The sequence below is a fragment of the Protopterus annectens genome, chromosome 2.part1, assembly GCF_019279795.1.
Source record: "Protopterus annectens isolate FY-2018-M chromosome 2.part1, PAN1.0, whole genome shotgun sequence".
Classification (NCBI taxonomy): domain Eukaryota; kingdom Metazoa; phylum Chordata; order Ceratodontiformes; family Protopteridae; genus Protopterus; species Protopterus annectens.
In genome coordinates this window covers 1,865,226,173-1,865,246,573 of record NC_056729.1, presented here as the reverse complement: position 1 = coordinate 1,865,246,573, position 20,401 = coordinate 1,865,226,173, and the positions used below count along the sequence as shown (strand labels likewise).

The following is a 20,401-nucleotide window of genomic DNA, read 5'->3' as shown; positions in this document are numbered from 1 at the left end:
GCCCCCACCTCATGAATACTGCACCAGTTATTAATGTAATACTGCAGTATGTGGAGCAGCATATGTGGTTCCTACATAACTCACAGGCCCCACCTCATGAATACTGCACCAGTTATTAATGTAATACTGCAGTATGTGGAGCAGCATATGTGGTTCCCACATACCTCACAGGCCCCCACCTCATGAATACTGCACCAGTTATTAATGTAATACTGCAGTATGTGGAACAGCATATGTTGTTCCACATACCTCACAGGCCCCCACCTCATGAATACTGCACCAGTTATTAATGTAATACTGCAGCATGTGGAGCAGCATATGTGGTTCCCACATACCTCACAGGCCCCCACCTCATGAATACTGCACCAGTTATTAATGTAATACTGCAGTATGTGGAGCACCATATGTTGTTCCACATACCTCAAAGGCCCCCACGTCATGAATACTGCACCAGTTATTAATGTAATACTGCAGTATGTGGAGCAGCATATGTGGTTCCCACATACCTCACAGGCCCCCACCTCATGAATACTGCACCAGTTATTAATGTAATACTGCAGTATGTGGAGCAGCATATGTGGTTCCCACATACCTCACAGGCCCCCACCTCATGAATACTGCACCAGTTATTAATGTAATACTGCAGTATGTGGAGCAGCATATGTGGTTCCCACATACCTCACAGGCCCCCACCTCATGAATACTGTACCAGTTATTAATGTAATACTGCAGTATGTGGAGCAGCATATGTGGTTCCCACATACCTCACAGGCCCCACCTCATGAATACTGTACCAGTTATTAATGTAATACTGCAGTATGCGGAGCAGCATATGTGGTTCATACACACCTCACAGGCATCCACCTCATGAATACTGCACCAGTTATTAATGTGATACTCCAGTATGTGGAACAGCATATGTGGTTCCCACATACCTTACAGGCCCGCACCCCATGAATACTGCACCAGTTATTAATGTCATTCTGCAGCATGTGGAGCAGCATATGTGGTTCCCACATACCTCACAGGCCCCCACCTCATGAATACTGCACCAGTTATTAATGTAATACTGCAGCATGTGGAGCAGCATATGTGGTTCCCACATACCTCACAGGCCCCCACCTCATGAATACTGCACCAGTTATTAATGTAATACTGCAGCATGTGGAGCAGCATATGTGGTTCCCACATACCTCACAGGCCCCACCTCATGAATACTGCACCAGTTATTAATGTAATACTGCAGTATGTGGAGCAGCATATGTGGTTCCCACATACCTCACAGGCCCCCACCTCATGAATACTGCACCAGTTATTAATGTAATACTGCAGTATGTGGAGCAGCATATGTGGTTCCCACATACCTCACAGGCCCCCACCTCATGAATACTGCACCAGTTATTAATGTAATACTGCAGTATGTGGAGCAGCATATGTGGTTCCCACATACCTCACAGGCCCCCACCTCATGAATACTGCACCAGTTATTAATGTAATACTGCAGCATGTGGAGCAGCATATGTGGTTCCCACATACCTCACAGGCCCCACGTCATGAATACTGCACCAGTTATTAATGTAATACTGCAGTATGTGGAGCAGCATATGTGGTTCCCACATACCTCACAGGCCCCCACCTCATGAATACTGCACCAGTTATTAATGTAATACTGCAGTATGTGGAGCAGCATATGTGGTTCCCACATACCTCACAGGCCCCCACCTCATGAATACTGCACCAGTTATTAATGTAATACTGCAGTATGTGGGGCAGCATATGTGGTTCCCACGTACCTCAAATACCCCACCTCTTGAATACTGCACCAGTTATTAATGTAATACTGCAGTATGTGGAGCAGCATATGTGGTTCCCACATACCTCACAGGCCCCCACCTAATGAATACTGCACCAGTTATTAATGTAATACTGCAGTATGTGGAGCAGCATATGTGGTTCCCACATACCTCACAGGCCCCCACCTCATGAATACTGTACCAGTTATTAATGTAATACTGCAGTATGTGGAGCAGTATATGTGGTTCCAACATACCTCACAGGCCCCACCTCATGAATACTGCACCAGTTATTAATGTAATACTGCAGTATGTGGAGCAGCATATGTGGTTCCCACATACCTCACAGGCCCCCACCTCATGAATACTGCACCAGTTATTAATGTAATACTGCAGTATGTGGAGCAGCATATGTGGTTCCCACATACCACACAGGCCCCCACCTCATGAATACTGCACCAGTTATTAATGTAATACTGCAGTATGTGGAGCAGCATATGTGGTTCCCACATACCTCACAGGCCCCCACCTCATGAATACTGCACCAGTTATTAATGTAATACTGCAGTATGTGGGACAGCATATGTGATCCCACATACCTCACAGGACCCACCTCATGAATACTGCACCAGCTATTAATGTCATACTGCAGCATGTGGAGCAGCATATGTGGTTCCCAAATACCTTACAGGCCCCACATCATGAATACTGCACCAGTTATTAATGTAATACTGCAGCATGTGGGGCAGCATATGTGGTTCCCACATACCTCACAGGCCCCCACCTCATGAATACTGTACCAGTTATTAATGTAATACTGCAGTATGTGGAGCAGCATATGTGGTTCCCACATACCTCACAGGCCCCCAGCTCATGAATAATGCATCAGTTATTAATGTAATACTGCAGTATGTGGAGCAGCATATGTGGTTCCCACACAGGGCCCCACCTCATGAAAACTGCACTAGTTTTTAATGTAATATTGCAGTATGTAGAGTAGCATATGTGGTTCCCACATACCTCACAGGCCCCCACCTCATGAATACTGTACCAGTTATTAATGTAATACTGCAGTATGTGGAGCAGCATATGTGGTTCCCACATACCTCACAGGCCCCCACCTCATGAATACTGCACCAGTTATTAATGTAATACTGCAGTATGTGGAGCAGCATATGTGGTTCCCACATACCTCACAGGCCCCCACCTCATGAATACTGCACCAGTTATTAATGTAATACTGCAGTATGTGGAGCAGCATATGTGGTTCCCATACCTCACAGGCCCCCACTTCATGAATACTGTACCAGTTATTAATGTAATACTGCAGTATGTGGAGCAGTATATGTGGTTCCAACATACCTCACAGGCCCCCACCTCATGAATACTGCACCAGTTATTAATGTAATACTGCAGCATGTGCAGCAGCATATATGGTTCCGTTATACCTCACACGCCCCCACCTCATGATTACTGCACCAGTTATTAATGTAATACTAGAGTATGTGGAGCAGCATATGTGGTTCCCACATACCTCACAGTCCCCCACCTCATGAATACTGCACCAGTTATTAATGTAATACTGCAGTATGTGGAGCAGCATATGTGGTTCCTACATAACTCACGGGCCCCACCTCATGAATACTGCACCAGTTATTAATGTAATACTGCAGTATGTGGAGCAGCATATGTGGTTCCCGCATACCTTACAGGCCCCCACCCCATGAACACTGCACCAGTTATTAATGTCATACTGCAGTATGTGGAGTAGCATATGTGGTTCCCACATACCTCACAGGCCCCCACCTCATGAATACTGCACCAGTTATTAATGTAATACTGCAACATGTGGAGCAGCATATGTGGTTCCCACATACCTCACAGGCCCCCACCTCATGAATACTGCACCAGTTATTAATGTAATACTGCAGTATGTGGAGCAGCATATGGGGTTACCACATACCTCACAGGCCCGCATCTCATGAAAACTGCACCAGTCATTAATGTAATACTGCAGCATGTGGAGCAGCATATGTGGTTCCCACACACCTCACAGGCCTCCACCTCATGAATACTGCACCAGTTATTAATGTAATACTGCAGTATGTGGAGCAGCATATGTGGTTCCCGCATACCTTACAGGCCCCACCTCATGAATACTGCACCAGTTATTAATGTAATACTGCAGTATGTGGAGCAGCATATGTGGTTCCCACATACCTCACAGGACCCCACCTCATGAATACTGCACCAGTTATTAATGTAATACTGCAGCATGTGGAGCAGCATATGTGGTTCCCACATACCTTACAGGCCCCACCTCATGAATACTGCACCAGTTATTAATGTAATACTGCAGTATGTGGAGCAGCATATGTGGTTCCCACATACCTCACAGGCCCCCACCTCATGAATACTGCACCAGTTATTAATGTAATACTGCAGCATGTGGGGCAGCATATGTGGTTCCCACATACCTCACAGGCCCCACCTCATGAATACTGCACCAGTTATTAATGTAATACTGCAGTATGTGGAGCAGCATATGTGGTTCCCTTATACCTCACAGGCCCCCAACTCATGAAAACTGTACCAGTTACTAATGTAATATTACAGTATGTGGGGCAGCATATGTGGTTCCCACATACCTCACATGCCCCCACCTCATGAATACTGCACCAGTTATTAATGTAATACTGCAGTATGTGAAGCAGCTTATATGGTTCCCACATACCTCACAGGCATCCACCTCATGAATACTGCACCAGTTATTAATGTAATACTGCAGTATGTGGAGCAGCATATGTGGTTCCCACATACCTCACAGGCCCCCACCTCATGAATACTGCACCAGTTATTAATGTAATACTGCAGTATGTGGAGCAGCATATGTGGTTCCCACATACCTCACAGGCATCCACCTCATGAATACTGCACCAGTTATTAATGTAATACTGCAGTATGTGGAGCAGCATATGTGGTTCCCTTATACCTCACAGGCCCCCACCTCATGAATACTGCACCAGTTATTAATGTAATACTGCAGCATGTGGAGCAGCATATGTGGTTCCCACATACCTCACAGGCCCCCACCTCATGAATACTGCACCAGTTATTAATGTAATACTGCAGTATGTGGAGCAGCATATGTGGTTCCCACATACCTCACAGGCCCCACCTCATGAATACTGCACCAGTTATTAATGTAATACTGCAGTATGTGGAGCAGCATATGTGGTTCCCACATACCTCACAGGCCCCCACCTCATGAATACTGCACCAGTTATTAATGTAATACTGCAGTATGTGGGGCAGCATATGTGGTTCCCACATACCTCACAGGCATCCACCTCATGAAAACTGCACCAGTTATTAATGTAATACTGCAGTATGTGGAGCAGCATATGTGGTTCCCTTATACCTCACAGGCCCCCACCTCATGAATACTGCACCAGTTATTAATGTCATACTGCAGTATGTGGAGTAGCATATGTGGTTCCCACATACCTCACAGGACCCCACCTCATGAATACTGCACCAGTTATTAATGTAATACTGCAGCATGTGGAGCAGCATATGTGGTTCCCACATACCTCACAGGCCCCACCTCATGAATACTGTACCAGTTATTAATGTAATACTGCAGCATGTGGAGCAGCACATGTGGTTCCCACATACCTCACAGGCCCCCACCTCATCAATACTGCACCAGTTATTAATGTAATACTGCAGTATGTGGAGCAGCATATGTAGGTCCCACATACCTCACAGGACCCCACCTCATGAATACTGCACCAGTTATTATGTCATACTGCAGCATGTGGAGCAGCATATGCGGTTACCAAATACCTTACAGGCCCCCACCTCATGAATACTGCACCAGTTAGTAATGTAATACTGCAGGATGTGGAGCAACATATGTGGTTCCCTTATACCTCACAGGCCCCCACCTCATGAATACTGCACCAGTTACTAATGTAATACTGCAGTATGTTGGGCAGCATATGTGGTTCCCACATACCTCACAGGCCCCCACCTCATGAATACTGCACCAGTTATTAATGTAATACTGCAGTATATGGTTCAGCATATGTGGTTCCCACGTACGTCACAGGCATCCACTTCATGAAAACTGCACCAGTTATTAATGTAATACTGTAGTATGTGAAGCAGCATATGTGGTTCCCTTATACCTCACAGACCCCCACCTTATGAATACTGCACCTGTTATTAATGTAATACTGCAGTATGTGGAGCAGCATGTGCTGAAGAGTGAGCATTTTGAACTTAGGAATCACCAGAAAAGTGTTTAGAATGGACAAATCCAGAATAGGGCCCTAGGTGCCCCTTTTTTTGGGGACCAGGAAAAGTCTTGAGTAAAAACCCTAGCCTATCTGCAGTGCAAGAACTGGCTCTATTGCTCTCAGATTTAGCAAGGAAGAAACTTGTTTTTCTGCTTCTGCACTTTGAAGAGGGGGAATATCTGCAAAAAATGGCTAATGTTCCCCTCAAGGGAAACCCTGGGCCCACAGAGACAAGCAGGGGAAGGCCGGAGTCATTGAGAATATTTGCTTTGGGAAGTCTGCTTAGAACTCCCTGATTTTGAAGAAGCCTGCCAGTGTTTAGCCTTTTGAGGGGTGGAAGTCTATCCCCTGGAAGACCTGTAACCCCTAGACCTAGTGTGACCCTGTTTACTAGGGTCAGGAAAAGTCCATTTCTTAGAAGGGTAATGCCTGCTAAAATGAGGTGGCTGAACTTGCAGAAAATCCTCAACAGTTTGCATAGATTTAGCCTTATCCTCCAACTTCAACATCTCTTCCGCTTTATTTCCAAAAAGATAACCCTTGTGCATGGGCACATCCAGTAACTTAGATTTTAGAGGTTCAGAAAGGGGCTGCTCCCTGAGCCAAGCATGCCTTCTAATAATAGAAGCAGTGGCCGCTGCCTGCAAGAAGCCTCCAATGTGTCAAAACCACAATGTACAGAATGCTTAGTGACAAGAGTGGCAGAATTCAATAAATCATGCATGTCCTTACTCTCCATCAGGGAAGGAACACCAGAATTCAATAAATCATGCATGTCCTTACTCTCCATCAAGGAAGGAACACCAGAATTCAATAAATCATGCATGTCCTTACTCTCCATCAGGGAAGGAACACCAGAATTCAATAAATCATGCATGTCCTTACTCTCCATCAGGGAAGGAATACCAGAATTCAATAAATCATGCATGTCCTTACTCTCCATCAGGGAAGGAACACCAGAATTCAATAAATCATGCATGTCCTTACTCCATCAGGGAAGGAACACCAGAATTCAACAAATCATGCATGTCCTTACTCTCCATCAGGGAAGGAACACCAGAATTCAATAAATCATGCATGTCCTTACTCTCCATCAGGGAAGGAACACCAGCATTCAATAAATCATGCATGTCCTTACTCTCCATCAGGGAAGGAACACCAGAATTCAATAAATCATGCATGTCCTTACTCTCCATCAGGGAAGGAACACCAGAATTCAATAAATGATGCATGTCCTTACTCTCCATCAGGGAAGGGACACCAGCAATTTTAGCCCTAATGGCCTCCAGAGTATGCTGCTGATATTTAAGCATATGAAAGAGACAATTAACAGAATGAATAGCCAGGGTGGAAGAAGTATAAACCTTTTTACCCCACCTATCCAAGGCCCTAGATTCCTTGTCAGAAGGAAAAGGATTTTTAGCAACCATGGCTTTAACACCCTTAGGGCCCTGAGAAATAATCTCTGGATCAGCAGTAGGATTCTTGAAAAGGAACTGATGAGAATCAGGAACTCTACAGTACCTGTCAGGTTTTCTGGGAGTAGGAGGAACAGAATTAGGAGTCAAAGAATTCTCCATGAAAACATCAACAACTTCCAAAACCGGAGGGATAGCCAAAGGCTTATGCTGAGGCAAATCCAAGAACTCCCTTATCTGCTTTTTAGACTGAGGGTAGTCCTGACTTTCCCATTTAAAATGCTACCCAAGGGTATTCAGAGTATCCCCAAAAGAAAAGTCTTCTGGGGGGGAGGCAGAAGGGATAGAGTCTTCAGCATCAGAATCCTCAAAACCTGAAAAAAGCTGAGAGTGTCCTTCTTAATCAGCAGAGGTGCTGGAAACCTCTGAGTCTGAGGCAGACAAAACTTCTGGGGACAATTCCCTAGCCCTCTTAGGAGGTGGCTGAAAGCCCCTGATGAGAGTCAAGAGATCACTAGCCATCTTAACCACCTGAGGCATTTGATGGAAGAGCAGTGCCTGCTTAGGAGATTTTCGGCTGGAAGGCCTGCCAGAAAGCTGGAGGGACTCGGGAGGCCTAGCCACCGCAGAAGTGTGAACCGAGGTAGTCGGTCTGGATCTGGTCTCCGTTTGGAGAAAAGACGCCTCAGAAGCCGGCGTCTGATTAGAAGCTCTGGATCCATCAGAAGCGGTGACTGGCAGAGGGTCCGAAGACAAAGTAGAAACCTGCGGAATGGAGGACTCAGAAAAAGGTCTCCGCAGATGCATGCTGCTGAACATCCGCAGACTGCAGGGGCAAAGAAAGCGCCTCAACGGCTACCGCCGGACCGAAAACCAACTGAATAAGAATGTCATTGGTTAATTTGACCCTAAGCCTGTCGTCGTCCTTATCCTTGTAATTCTTAGGAAGATCCGAAGTCGGGAGACCAGAAAACGCCATACCTACGAACTTAGGCAAAACTGCGAAATGCTTATATAAAATCCTAGCTCTACGGTGTATGGTATGCAGGTTGAAAGAAGCACAGAGATCACAATTAGGGACGTCGTGCTCAAGTACCAAACAAGTGATACAGTAAGAATGAAAATCACGATGTGGAATCTGTTTTCCACAGGCGAGATAGTTATTAACTTTCTCTGACATTCATTAAAGCAAGAAAAAAGGGTCCCCAACAAGGTACTTATCTGAGGATGTGTTCAACTTTAGGAGTCGGAATGCAAAAAGAAGGTAATCGGCCGACTGGCACTTGTGCAATTTGCTTCTGCTTTGGGTTCCGCGGCAAGAAAGATGAAGGAAATGGCATCTGCTGCCTGCCTTTGTACCTGATGTCAGGCTTAATCCATAGGCAGCCAACGTCATATCAAGGACTCTGGTATTCGGGCTGACTGCGGGCTACCGGGAGCCGGATAACCCATTTGTAAGGACTGCAACAGTGAGACACGATGAACATCAGGGCTTTGAGCTGTGATTTACAGTCTGTACTTATTTATACTATTATGGTTACATGCTGAACAGTGCTTTCAGTTGTGATTTACAGTCTGCATATATGTATACCATTATGGTTGGTTACAGGATGAACAGTGTTTTGAGCTGTGATGTACAGTTTGTACACATTTATACCTTTATGGTTACAGGCTGAATGGGACTTTGAGTTGTGTTTCACAGTCTGTACACATTTATACCATTATGGTTACAGGCTGAACAGTGCTTTGAGGTGTGACTTACAGTTTGTACACATTTATACCATTATGGTTACAGGCTGAACAGTGCTTTGAGGTGTGACTTGCAGTTTGTACACATTTATACCTTTATGGTTACAGGCTGAACAGGGCTTTGTGCTGTGATTGAGTTTGTACACATTTATACCATTATGATTACAGGATGAACAGGGCTTTGATCTGTAAACAGGACACAGTGCTTCTCTAATTTTATATACAGTGGTTACTTATGTAACAAAGTAAAAGGCACAAATTACCAAGGCAGTTTAGTATAAATATACACCACATGTAAGAAAATATGTTTCATATGTAGACGCCAGCACTTAATTCTACAACAAAGACACAAGGCAATGGTGTGATGTACATTTGAATGTGATGTGATTTTCTTGTTTCCATACATCAGCACTCAGTACATACTCACCTGGGTATCTCACAGCTACTCATACCTGCATAGTCACCTGTTAATTGACAGTGGATAATTAACTGAAGCTATTTACATTAATTCTGAGGGAAGAATATCAGTCTACAGCACGAAGATGTTACATTACATTGTTTAATGGTATTTCCTCATGCAAATATTTTCAGTTTTGAAACTTCCATAATTGTTCTCCATCATACATGTGCATTAAATGATTCAACAATTTACTGTGTCTTAAAAGCACAATTGTGACCAGAACAAAAACAAAGGTACTTACTCAAGCTCCTGTATTTTACTGTTTGGACTCTGCAGGGCTTCAGACAGACATTTTGCCCCTTCATCTCCAAGCTCGTTATGATACAGGCTGTATAGAAATAAAATAACAGCATTACACCCAGCACTGTACCTTGATATCACTTTAGTCAGGAGTAACTGCACAGCAGACGTCAGATCCCATTATCACTGGAAAGAATGCAGTTATAGACATACCACTACATAAAAAGAAACATTTCAATCTCTTGCTTTATGTCAGACATCTCTTGGCCTCCAACTTAAATGCTTCTGGACTTTGAGGTACATGGTACAGTGCAACTCTTAGCAGAGCAAAGCTTTTTACATCAACAAATAATTTGTTGATATGACTGTGTAGCTTCATTTTATTCTGCAATTTTAATTTGCTTTGTAATATGTTTATGTATCACTTGCTTTTTTACTGTATACTTTGGTTAACCACTCAAGTCTTTCAGGGATAACAAAGCATCAGTTGAATAAGTAACGTGATCAGACCACTATACATACAGAGACTGAATTAATGAAATTCATTTCAAAGCACAGAGCTCATTTGCAGCTCATGTCCAACACTAAGTCAGCCTTAACATCATAACTTCATCTAGCAAGAATCCCATTTCTAAAGGAATGTCTATGGTCTGTCTCACTGTCTTACTGCAGAAAAACAAAGACAACAGAACACCTACTTAATGCAATGCTTTTTACTATACAAACATAGGTTCTGTTACTACTCGGGCTTTCATGCTGGCATGAGCCCTCCATTGGGAGTTTAATGACTGATGTTACTGTTCTTAAAAATCACTTATGCCTAAAAACAAAGTACATCAGTCATTGCCAATTGGCTAAAATAGAGGCAGTTGCAAAATGCAAGTGTGAAAAAGTAGTGTGTAGCTCAGATGTTTAGCATGAAAAATCAAGCGGAATACATAAACCAATGGAATAAACAAAAAAACGGCACGGTATGGAGATCAACAGCCAAATATTTAATATATGTTAAGCGCTTTTCATTTGATTAAAATAAGAAACTTCAGACACATTTTTAACAGCCATCAACTGATTAAATACTCATTCAAACTAAAACAACCCACCCCATACCAAAAAGGAAATGACATTATAAGAACACATTACTATCCCTCTTAAAGATGTAACCCACAAAAATATTAAAATATATGAAAGTATAGACTAATTCTAAAAAAAATTCATTAGAAAACAATTAATTTAAGAACCTTATTACTTTAAAAACAATACTGGTTAGGTGAGCAGCAATATAACCTTGTATATGAATATATATAAAGTTACATTAATGACTATTAGTGATTACATGAAGGATAAATCTCTAAATGTCTAGAAAACAAAACACTACCTGCCTAGTGCTTTTAATCTGAGTATACTATCGATCGTGCAATGTTCATTCAATCCCGGCCATACATAAGAATACAATAATAGTTGCCACACTAATTCTGCTCGTTCAAGTTGAAGTGTCCATGGTCCACCCCTAACCTGCTCTTTCACTTGCTGAATACCACAAAATTCAAAACTATGATCATTATAATTATTTATATGCTTCACAAGTGCATTAGTCAGGTTCATTTTCCTCATAGCATACACATGCTCGTATACCCTTTCTCTTTGGCTTCTAGTTGTTTTTCCTGTATAATATGCTGAACACTATTTACACATTGCCACATACACCACCCCTTTTGTAGGTTCACAGGTTAGTACTAGGCTAACTGCCCTTGTAAGCCTTTGTAAGTCTAGCCAATTATCCCTTGTGAGACTCAAACCCTGCAGCTTGTGTTTGCAAGGCAAACACTTAACCATTAGGCCACCCTCCCAGCCCTACTACAACTAAGTTGTTGATGAATTTCATATCTCCGATTCTTTATTAGACAATGTTGACCCGGATACATAAACTTACAAAAATTACACATTCCACACTTTTTCGAACCATTATGCTTGCTGTTACTAGAGTTTTTACTTGATTCAATTAAACTCTTCAAATTATTACCTCGTCAAGCTATCATCCTAATCCCCTGATTAAACTTAGTTCTAATTTGCACATCTTCATCTATCATCCAGTTTTTTAATATTATAGCCCTAATTTCATAAAAATGCAAAGCTAATGTCGAAGACCTCTGGCTCACCAAGTTCTCAGATTGCTGAAAATTAGGAGCCATCACAGAATTCCCCATGGCACTAACATCCTATAAGAGAGTCAAACACAAACAAATGACTGGTGTGAAAGCCACTGATTCCCACTTAATGCAACAAAATGCATTATAGTGCTCTATGGGAAATCTTCAACCCAAGCTAATTACTACATCGAAAAAAAAACACCCCTAGAGTTTACCTGATAGTTGGGTATTGGGGAACTTATGTGGACAGTAATCTGGCCATTGACCAACATGGAGCCAGGATAGTAAGAAAATCATTCTATGTCACCTAAATCATTAGCAGGACCATGGCATCCAGGTCAAAGGAAGTTACAGTATCTCTCTACTCTGCCCTTATCAAGCCCATCGTTGAGTATGACGCCTTTGACATGTACCTAACCAGGCACTCGCTACAGCTGAAACACCCTCAAAGGTTTCTCACCAGGAGAATCCAGGGTATGAATACCCTGTCCTACACAGATCGCCTTAAGGCCCTCTCTCTCTCTGTTCTCAGTCTCCTACAGGTTACTGAGAGATGATCTATGTCTAGTATATAAGGCATCTTCAGATCCAGGTCTGATGGAACTCTTAAACATCCAAAAGCCAAACAGCATCAGAAACAATAGATGCAAGGACCTGAACTTTGTGACATAACAGAATATGCCAGAAAGACTAATATGCGTCTCATAGGATCCCCACACTATGGAATAAGCTCCCCATCTATGTGAAACAGAGTTCATCCCTGACCCTATTCAAAAGGAACTTTGATCATTGAATGGAAAACTGCAAATTCACCCTATGTCTCTGATGAACAAAAGGAAATAAATGAATCCCCAACTAACATATCCCGCCATAGCCCTTAGTTACCTCTTTACTAATGTATCCCACCATACAGCTGTCCAAAGAACTTGAGGACAAAACTGGGTTGCACAGCTAGGGTTGTAAATACTTTGGTGGTCACTGGCCTAATATAAACTTATAAACCTATTAAAAAGGTATAAATGACAAAAAAGTCTTCTTTACAATAATAGCGGTCAGTATATTCAGTCTTTACATCAATGCAGAAGTAAAATATAACAAAAAAGAAACTTATATTTTTATAAGTAACTTTTCCTTTCATATCTTAAAATCTTTACAGCAGACTGTTAGCATTTTAAGTTCAACCAGGTACATATCCCAGACACTACCCCATCTATGGAACAGGCTCCCCATCCAAGTGAAGCAGAGTTCCTCCCTAACCTAATTCAAGTGCAACTTGAACAATTGGATGGGAAACCAGAAATTCATCCCTGGTAACAATCAGGTAACCTGTAAATGGTTCATCTCCCAGGCCCATGCTTACATTTATCAAGGGTATCAGAACTTGTCAGAGATTTGGGATGTATAGCTACGCTTAAAATGACCCTTGCGGTTGTTAGCCTAGTAAACACCTATGAACCTATTAACACATGAAGCAAGTTCCTTTCTTAGTGCTTGTTCATTGACATATTTACAGAAATATGAATAAAGTATGGTTTCTTAGATAAAAAATGATATAAAAACATGCAGTATCTCTAAAGCTGTTCCACGTACAGTTATGGTTTCAGTAGAGTTTTCTTCAACATATATTATTATGTACTGTCACTATGTGGAGCTTTTCTGCACTGAAAATGGGTAAACAAATGTAAAACAAAATAAAATAATTAAAATCCAAGGTCCTACCTGATATCACACAATAGTGTGTAAACAAATTAGTACTAGAAGTGTTAATGCACACAGGGAAACATTGCCTGCCTTTACAATTGTTAACAAATATCATGCCCAGTGTAGTGCACTATATATGGACAGTGGCAGTGTATTCTGTTGTCTACTTCCATGGCATTTCACATTACACCCCTCAATAGCCTGCAGCCTACTCAGTTATGAAAATATGAATGTAGACATCAAACTATGATTAACTAGTGATAAACCATGTTTAGTAACTCTGCTGCATTACGTCCCAGACTAGCAGACTTAATGCAATTTATTATGCAGTGTGATTTTATTAACTGGTAAGTCATCTGGTCAAAGATGGCACAGTGACACACAAAGCTGTGGGTATCAAACAGAAGAGGACAAAAAAAAGAAATACAGGTGTGAGTGAGCTGACAAGTAAAATTGTCTGTTATGACTAAATAGCAGGCGTCACAAAATGAAAAAGTTTATGAGTAACTTTACAACTATAAGACAGATAAGATTCTGTTATGGGACAAGTTCAGCTTATTAAAATGTATAAAAACCAAACAAAAACGAAGACCCACAGTATAAACGTTCCTTCACTCAAAAGTAAAAATAATGATAAAGTCCAACTAGTCCAGTAAGAGAAGGAACGACCAAGCGACATAAAATGTGAATAAAATGTGACATAGAATGTGGTGCTGTTCAAAATGCAAGAGTTTATAACCAATGTTTGTTTTTATCGGCGATTTGTTGACGATTTGTTTTTTCTGTGGAGAGGTAGCATTCAAGAGTTGAATTTATTTTATGGAAATATGAATGATCTTTGTGAGTATTTGAAGTTTACTATGTCTTTTTCTGAGACAAGGATTGAATATTTGGAATTGTTCATAGAGAAGCTCCCAGGACCCATTATCAATACTGGGGTGTTCCGGAAAAAGTACAGTTTTGTACCTACCATAAATGTAGATGTTCGAAGATCCACATTGCTGCAGTCCTAACACTTGGGTAGTCCGCTGTCCCAGTCGGCCCGAATAATTAAAGTATATATTGCTGGATCGTCGGGTCATAGGCTAGACTTGTCTGACATCAGGATCGCCAGGGTAATAAGACGCGCATGGACCGCCGCCAAATATATCCTCAGTCTTTTTTGCCCCTAGATGTCAGAAGACCCTAAAGAAATAAGGCCAAAACCAAAACACAAAAACACTCCTGTATCCTAAAATATGTACAATATATACAAATGTACAAAAATAGAACCTCACCCACACAACCACCTCCCTAAACACAGAGGGGAAGGAGGGAGGAAAATTGGACTGCAGCAATGTGGATCTTCGAACATCTACATTTATGGTAGGTACAAAAACTGTACTATGTTCCTTTCATCTCACATTGCTGCAGTCCTAACATTCACCTGGGTAGAATCCCAAAGCAGAGGTAAGGGAGGCTGGCTAAACTATAATGAAGCAGGAGGCTGCCAAAATGCCCTGCAACACAGCAGTGGCAAAACCATTCTGGACTTAGAATAGAGAGGAAGGGTGGTAATGCTTGGAGAAAGTGCAGTAGCACTGAACTCCAAGTAGCTGCCTCCAAAGATCCTTAGTTGCCACCCCCCTTAGAAATGTGCTGTTGAAGTGGCAGTAGCCCTAGTGGAATGAGGCCTCCAATCCCAGCTGGAATCTCTTTGCCATGATGGAGTAACAGAATGCAATGCAAAACCCAATCCACTTAGATAGTTTGTTTTGACACAGGCTTGCCCTGAGAACTCAAAAGCAAAGAAACAAAACAACCGCTGAGACTGCCTAAAATCCCTTAGTCCTGCTTTTTAAATAATAACGCAACTGCCTGTGTACATCTAAAGTGTGCAAAATCTTTTCCCCTATTTTGGGGATCTGCATAAAAAGTAGGGCAAATGAATAGTTTGGCCAAAGCCATACACTAGAAAACCACCTGTAGGCATAAACGCTGATTAGTACGCATAGATGATACCCTTTATCCTTATGCGAAAAATCAAAAAGGCTCCAATCTTCGCCATAAGGTGCCTGCTGTAATTCAGAAACCCTTCTTGCAGAAGTAATGGCCAACAAAAAAGCAGTCTTCCATGATGTATTTCTAACTCAATCAGTAGTCAAGAGGCTCAAAAAGAAGTAGAGTAAGTTTCTCCCAATACAAAATTGAGGTCCCAAGCCAGGAGTAGGAGCTCTTCGTAGGGTCTCCACATTTTGCCCCTCATAAGAAATTGCTTGAACAAAAGGATGAGGAAAAACAATGGTGGTCAGCAAGTAATCATATAGTGAGCCGAAATTAAGCTGCAGTAGATGAATCTTAATGGAAGTAGAAAGAAATTAAACCTTTGTCGAATAGCTCAGTAAGATATTGAAGAGCCACACCAAATTAGGCTCAGAAAACATCCAAATCCTTTGCTGCACCCAAAAATAAAAAATCTCTCTTCCATTTTTCTGCATACACTTTACGTGTACTAGGTCTTCTGGGCTTCCAGCAATCACATCTGAAAACTTGTTGAGGAAGTTGAGACCTGCTGTGGTTCAAAAAAAAGAATATGCCAGGCTGTTAGATGAAGAGAGTGAAGCTTCGACATTGAGTAGATGTGACCGTCCCTCTGATGTGTGTGGAATCAAAGGTAAAGGCCATGGAGGCCTTGTACCAGATTCCTCAGTAATGGGTACCAGTGTTGCCGAGGCCAATCTGGGCTATCAAAATCATCCTTGGCTTGTCTTGTTCTGACCCTTTTGGGAGGAGAGAGGCAGAGGTGGAAAAGGCATACACATGAAGATTTTCAGTAACTGAACGAAAGAGCATCCACTTTCCAAGCTGTGTGATAGATATCTTTTCGTGGCAAAAAACTTTGGCAGCTAGGTGGCTACCAGTGGAGAAGTTTAACAGATCTTATGTCTGGAGTTCCCCATGACACTGTCAATCTTTTGAAATACACATGAAGATCCAGTTTCCACTGGGATCCCATGGATTTGCCTGCTTAACACAACTGGTAAGGAGTTCTGTGCTCCTGTAGAAACCTTGCCTGCAAGGGAGTAAGCTGCAAGCTTGTTTAGCCCCACAAAATCATTGCCAGTTTGCCTGCATAGAGGATGCTATGTGTTCCCCTCTTGCTTGTTGATGTACCACAGACAGTTGTGTTGTCTGTTGTGAATCAAACACCTGCCCTGAGTAACTCCCGGAAAGCTATCAATGCAAACTGCACCAACGCGAATATCTCCTTCATGTTGATATGTAGATGCTGTAGTCTGGCAGGCCACTTGTCTTGTATCCACTTTCCATTCAGATGAGCTCCCCAAGCTATGTCTGAGGCATCTGTCGCGAATCTGACTCGGCCTCTGGCCGGGCTTCACAGAGGAGTCCCTTGTTTAGGTGATATTCCTGAGCCCACCACAAAAATTCCTTTTGAATGGGCAAGGTATTATTTGAATCGATAGTGTCCAGATTCCTGGCAGTGCTCCATACATTTTAGAGACCACCATTGTAGCTTCCGCGTAGTTTGCATTGGGAAGCACCAGATAAAGATGCCATGAACCCGTGAATGTTTAGAATGACTGTCCTTGCAGTCAAAGTAAATTTGACTGGATTAGATAGTTGATGGAAGTAAAGGAGACTTAAGCCTTCCGTTTGTCCGTAAAAGGCCATCTCAGCTGCTGTATCTAGTCTCACACCCAGGAAAGCACATGTCTTGGAGAGGGTACTCGCTTAGACTGGACTTTATTTCGTTCATTAGAATCACCCTAGGCATCTAGCACTGGCTATTATTCCAGATGTGAAGAAGCTCAGTCCTTTCTTGAGCACAGAATCAGACATTAGTCGCGTCCAAGTAAGGATAGATTTGTATTCCTTTTAGCCTTGAAAAAGCTACAACTGGAGCTTTCAGTGAACTTTTGTGAATACTCTGGGCGCAGTAGATGAAGCCAAAGGGGCAATGCAGAGAACTGATAATGTAATTTCCAGCTTCGGAAACGCAGGATACTTCCTGAACTGAGTCTGATAGGTTAGCATAAAGGTAAGCCTCCCTTGAGATTCAAAGTTACCTATCCAGTGATCTTTTGCCCAGCAGAGGTAAAAAGCTGTAACATTTTGAACTTGGGAACAACCAAATAAGGTAGCTGAGGATAGACAAATCCAAAATTGGGCCTGATTCCCACGTGTTCCCCTTTTGCGTAACCAGTGGAACAGAAGCGGGAATAAAATCCGCCAGGCCCCTTTCTGGCACAGGAACCGGCTGAATGGCCCCTATCTGGAGGCAACAGAGAAATTTGTTGTAGAGCCTCTTTTCTTTGTAGAGGAGGAATGTCTGCATGCAGCTTTGAAAAGGCGTGTGTGGCTGGAAATACCCAAACCTGTAAATCAGGTGAACGATATCCAATACCCATCTGTCTTGGCATGAACAATATTCCAGTTTTCTTGAAAAGTGCCAGCCTTCCTCTAAAGGTGCTGCTGCCAGACGAGAAGGCTCTGGCAGCTGAAAACGGGTCGCTTACTTCAAAGGACTGACCCCTCGCCCTCAACACAGAAGACTGGGCAGGCTAACTGCCCACTTAGGCCTAAAAGCAACCTTTGAGCTCTGCCCCGTACAGAGATCTACCCTGACTGAGAATCATAAGAAGGATGATAAGTCCACCCTTAGTAGGCCAATTTCTACTTAAACTTGGAGGCTGAACCTGCAAAAATCTTTAACAGTCTTCGCATAGACTTAGCCTTGTCCTCCATTTTCTTTTAAAACTGCTACTGCGTCCACAGGCGCACCAAATAAATACATCAGATTGTAAAGCAGTATCTAAAATCCTTGTCTTTACATAAGTTCAAAGCTAAATTTGATCCCTGCTCAGGCGTGTCGGCGAAGAACAGAACTAGTGGCTGCCACCCCAAGAGGCCTGTACAGCATCAAAACCACATTGCAAGGAATGCTTACCTGCACCTGTTCAGAAACATGAACTAAATCCTGCAACTCTTACACTCAATCACCTTCCTCGCCAGAGCATCTACCTTAGACTCTCAATGGTAGAAAGGAGATAATTTTTGGTATTTAACATGTAAAACTGGCAATTCAAAGCCCTCATGGCTAAAGTGGAAGAAGTATACACCTTTTTCCCCATCTATCCAAAAGCCCTTGCCTCTTTGTATCAGAAGGAACAGAACTTTAACAACAGAAGCCTTAACACCTTTTTAGGGCCCCCTGAGAAACAGTTTCCCTTGGCGGTCTACAAGTTGGGACTCTTAAAAATGATACTTATGAGCTCTAGGCACCCTATAATACCTGTCCGTTTAACTGGGCAGGAGGCAAAGAATCAGGGTTCAGGGAAGCCTCTGCAAAAACATCCTGCACTCACATCCAGAACAGGAGGTATAGCTAAGCCTCATGCTAGGGTAGAAACAAAACCCCTGCCTTCCTAGAATCAGAGAAATCTTGACCTTCCCATTTAAAAATGCTCCCTATGGAATGAAGGGTCTCTGAAAAAGAAAACCCTCAGGAGGAGAAGCCGGGCTAGTGTAGAAGTCATCTACATCAGAATCAATAAGAGACGCTCCTGCAAGCTCTTCAAACAAGACTCAAAGCCTCCTAACACTTGCTCAAAAACTTCTCAAGCTCGAGGTTCCACCCTAGGCCTCTTATCAGGGGGTAAAGAACTTAATCATAGTAAATTGCAAATCTTCTGCCATTTTAAGCATATGTTTCTTAGGCAGAGACCCTGAAGCGAACTAGGGGAGACCCCATCACTGAAGTTAACCCCAATACCTTCAGGCTAGGAGCCTTGGAAACAGAAGGCAGTGGCCTAACCACCTTAGGGAAGGGAGGGGAGGAACAGCTACCTGAGCCTCTCCTTCAGCTGCTGGGCCTACCTCCCTGAGAGAGGCACACACATCTTGTAACAGTAAAGTCTCACCCTGAGAATCCAAAGGAACTTGTAGAAAACCACCGGCTCCTTACCAAGCCCTAAAGAACCCAACAAGGCGTCCGGGACAGACGTGTTCTTCCAATCTCTAGGCTTCGCTGTTTGTCCTTGGCGCTTTTTAGAGCAGGCGTCGAGCATCCGACGGCATGTTGTAATGCTACAGCACGCTTCCCAAAACTAACCTGGGTACAATCTAATCTTTCTCTTAATAGTGCGCTTGTTAAATTCCAGCACAAGAGCCGCACAGCCGCCAACCACGCCGTGCCTTACCAGGCCTAAGCAAGGTGTACATACACAAGGTATGATAATCTCTATGGGAGGTATCTGTTGTCACACAAGAAATACAGTTATCTCACTTTTTTCTGATGACATCCGGCATAAATACTAGAGGCAAGAAAAAACAAAATATTCCCAACGTGGGGTACTTAGCCATAACTTTGATTCGGTCTGAAACTCCGACTTTCACAGAAAATTTCCCCCAGAACGCCAACTCTGCACTCGAATAATACTGCTTCCCTGCATCGGACCATGCAGCAAAAAAAAGACTGAGGATATGACGAGGTCATGCGACGCAGAGATTTGTACCCTTGGACGTCCTGATGTCAGACAAGTGCGCCTTTTTTACTTATAAATTCGGCAGGGGGGCAAAATTAGGACAG

General features: G+C 42.8%; 1 long non-coding RNA gene across 1 annotated transcript in view; it reads right to left on the bottom strand.

Annotated features, from left to right (window-relative positions):
* LOC122794805 overlaps positions 1–10,051 on the bottom strand; it is a 96,748-nt gene extending 86,697 nt beyond the window's left edge. The window contains exon 1 of the long non-coding RNA XR_006363706.1: positions 9,966–10,051. This is a non-coding gene — a long non-coding RNA (uncharacterized LOC122794805). The remainder of the gene's footprint in view (positions 1–9,965) is intronic.
* Positions 10,052–20,401: the final 10,350 nt, after the last annotated feature.